The sequence below is a fragment of the Oryzias melastigma genome, linkage group LG3, assembly GCF_002922805.2.
Source record: "Oryzias melastigma strain HK-1 linkage group LG3, ASM292280v2, whole genome shotgun sequence".
Taxonomy (NCBI): domain Eukaryota; kingdom Metazoa; phylum Chordata; class Actinopteri; order Beloniformes; family Adrianichthyidae; genus Oryzias; species Oryzias melastigma.
This window is the reverse complement of record NC_050514.1, coordinates 30,411,327-30,415,354: the sequence shown is the minus strand read 5'-3', so window position 1 is coordinate 30,415,354 and position 4,028 is coordinate 30,411,327.

Genomic DNA, 4,028 nt, shown 5'->3' with positions numbered 1-4,028 from the left:
GGAGGAGTTTCTCCAGCTGCGGATGTCAACTGCATAACTGCAGGTTACAAACCACTATTGACAGACTTGAGAAGTGTGAGCAGCAAAGTCTTTTGGAGGCTTTAACTCGATCAATAACTGAGTTTAACTGTTGTAGGAGTTTCTTTCGGGGTGTAAACATCTTGATTGTAATCCTCTGCGGGGTTCCTTCTCCTCCCCTCCATGTGGAGCTGTCGCTGCTGAAATGATGGATCGCGTTATTAGATTAGAGAAGAGCAAAGACAGCCAGGAACTGGATTTGCAATTCACAGCCTCTTTTGAATATGGACCTTTTTTGCATGAAGAGGAAAGGCATAATTGGGCTGAGGGACTGAGTTGGGGGGGTTATTTTTATAACAATATGGAGAACCTTGCAATAAATCAGGCCAGCTGTCTGCGCCACGTCACAGAGCAAGGCATTAGTCAGACGCACAGAGTGATCCCTCTGCTCACCGGCAGTATGGAAAGTCAAGATCTGTTAATTTTTCCAGCGTATGAAGGTCAGGCGCCTGTTTTGTCTTCTGTCTGATCTCCAGGGCAGACGCAGCCGTGAAGGCCGGGCTCCCTCTGCCGTCATTTGGACACCGGTTAATAGCTTATGCTTCCTCTGTGCTTTGACTTTTTAACCCACTGACACTGTGAATAATATGTTTTATGACCACAGAGAAGTAGCAATGACAGAAAAAAGGGAGCAAAAACAAAGATTCCGAATGAGAGAACCGTTTCAATGGGAGTCAGAGTAAAAGTAAACAAGAGCACGAGAGGCAGGGGAGGTCGTGCAAAGGTCATTTCTGGGTTCAGGAGTTGAAACTTTGGGGACGTGGACACGTCAGTCCGGCAGAGTCCTGAGGTCAATGTGAAGACAAGTGGAAGACACATTTCTCTGTCAGCACGCAGAGAGCTCGCACGAGTTCAGGTCTCCCTCGTCAAGTCCCAAGTCATTGAGTCAATAGCCAAGGAACATGACACAACCTCTCAGAGTCACTCGGCATCAAGCGGAACAGGGAATGGCATGCTTTCCATTTCACCGCACCGTGGCCCCGGCGAGACCCCGTCTGCACTCGAGAAACAAGAGAGCTCTCAGCTCTGGCTCTTGCTAAAAAGCAGCGCTGCGACCTGGCCCCAAACACCTCCATCGCGCCCTCCAGGGAGCCCGGACGCTACCTCCAGCAACTGCTGCGGTGACGTGGGGAGGCATTAGAGCGCTTCAATGGCAGGAAATTAGATCATGGCAAAATAGAAGCTCATTTTGATTAAACTGATGTCAGGATTTACCCCCTTTCAGCGATGGGAAGAGAAAATCTTCCCTCCCCTCTAGCTGTCAAAACACTGACCCACTAAAAAGCTCTTTAGTTCAAGCATAACTGAACAAGCTTAATAAAATGGTAAATCTTCTCTGTGTCACCATCTGGTGCCGTGTTTTACAACCTATTGCTGGTGATGCTGAAAGCCAACACACTTTAGCCCATCGGACATCTTTACTGGAGCTGCTAAAGTGCACACAAGTTTAGAGGATAGGGAAATGCCATGATTTGTAATAATAACTAAAATATAGATAAAGAGCTGTTTGTGAAACCACACATCTGATTTGATCAGTTTCTTATTCATTCTGCTTCCACTTTTATTAGAATTTATGGTTCCAACCAAATAAAGTTAATTTAAACGCCATTTTATCCACACTACGAATGCCAGCATGTTGGAACCAGACAACATCAGTAAGCTGTGATTGGTCCAAGTTCATCTGAGTCAACCATTCAGGAGTGAGCCTGTTGTAAATTCGTACCTCTACCATTTGAAAATGAGCTATAAGTTTGTCAAGTGTTTCAAACTTTGGACGTGGTGGCCAGCAAGCATTGCTAGCTTTTGTTGAGGCATCTGATTGGCCAGTTTATAACTTGAATAACTTGTGCTATAGAAAAAGTAAGATTTAAAAAATTAGGATTAGCCAGAATATATTAAAAAAATGTTTTTCTGACACAGATAATGACTGAGTAACAGCTGTCTATTTCTCTATAGAAGTCTCATAGGGTTTTGGCTTTTGGCTTTTTAAGGCAGAAGATTTTGGATTTAGAGAACTCAAGCTTTAGCTGGTAGCTACAAGCGTCAAGACCCAGTCCAATGAAAATTGTATTTTTGTGTTTTTAACATATTCTTGTAGCATTTTCCTCATAGTAGAGGACCTATATGAAACAGGTTATGATTAAAACTTGGTTTCTGGGTTTCTTAATTGAAATTCCATTGGATAAGAATACTGGATGCTTGAAAATCCTTAGACTAATTACGCAGCTACTGAAATGGATGTGCCCAAACCTGCTCTCTTCATATTCAAGTACGACTGGATTTATCAAATATTGCTCGCTGTTATTTTTGCGCGGCTAATGATATTTTAAAGCTATCAGCTCGTGTGTAAGCGCTCAAACGGAGCTCGCAGTGACGGGGTGGGGGGCGGGGTTGTTGTATCAGCAGTTCTGCCTACAAACCAGAATTGTATTTTTAATGAGCTACTGCCGCTACCGCTGTTTATAAAATATGTCTTAAAAAAGAACACAGGATTTTGACTTAAAACACCATATTCATAATTAAAAGATCAGTGTGAAAAATGTTGAATACAATATGGTTGGAGTGAGACTTTAAATCAGCGTTACGACTAAAGAAAGAAGAAAAAACCTAACAAGGAAAAACAACCTGCCAACAGTGAGGCATGGAGGCAGATCTGGGTATTTCTTAATTTTCTTGGACACTGACGGAGTTTGGACATAAAGTTAACCTTTCAACACCAGAGCTTTAGCTCCAGTATTGACCTTCTTTGAAGGTCTACTGAGTTACGGCATGTCAATGAGCATGTGTTTTTTACGAGTCATGGGTAACTTCTCTAGAGTTAAATTTGTACCTGGACCCTTATCAATTATGATCCCATGTAATCCTGGACGTCCATCAATGTTTGAAGGGCTGGGAGATGCTCTGGAAGAGAGGTGACTGTAGTTATCCAACACCCAAAGGGCGGTTGCAGAACTGAAACCCATACCTTGATCAACTGGAGGCCACTGAGTGTAAAGAGCTTTCAGTGGCTATCAGTACAACAGATGCTGGAGTCTGACAAATCCCCACCTTCTGTTCCAGGATGAGAAGCAAACCAGGAAGTAACAAACGTTGTAGTTCCTCAAATGACCACTAGAGGCTGGTTTCAAAAGGTTTCATTGACTCCCATGTTAAAAAGTGTGCTTTATTTTATATTTATAACAACTCTGCGTGTTGCAACAGTTGGGTGGTGGAAAAAAATACAATATTTTGGGGGATTTTTGGATTAAGTGGAAAAACAATAAAATATTAATAATTGTGATTTAAATTGTGTCATTGATGCTCCAGTAGGAACGTGTGGTCATCCTCACCTGCCATTATATGATGCATTAATAATAACACTGTCTACTAATATGCCATATAAATGCAATTTGTCTGTCTGATTCTAATACTTTTAAAATATTCTTTAGATTTTTTTTTTTTCTATAAATCATTGTATTTTGCATATTTCGTGTTACAGCTGCGAGGTGAGGCAGCACTGAGCTTTGCCTACATTGAAAAAATAAAAAATCTGATCAATTAACAAACTTCTTTCATTTGTTACATTACAAAATTACTTGTTTGTATCAATTTAAAATTTTAAGTTAAAAGATTGATATAAACCAATAATTTTAAATATAACAAATTACAGAACTTTTTTTTAATCCAATGTTATACTTTTTTTCAGTGTAACTGTAGATTGCACAATCGTATGCCACCTGGGATAATTACGTGTGCTTTTAGCTTACTCAGCATATTCTATATTAAATTATTTGAATTAATTCTTGATAAAGAAAGTGGACATTTCTATCATAACGTGAAGGATGGTGTAATGGACGACCAATGCTGGACCAACATATCGGCATACAGACTAAACCATGAGAAGGTAAGGAGATATTTTACACTAAAGCCATGAAGATTTTTGTCATAATCACTGTATATTTTTATATATT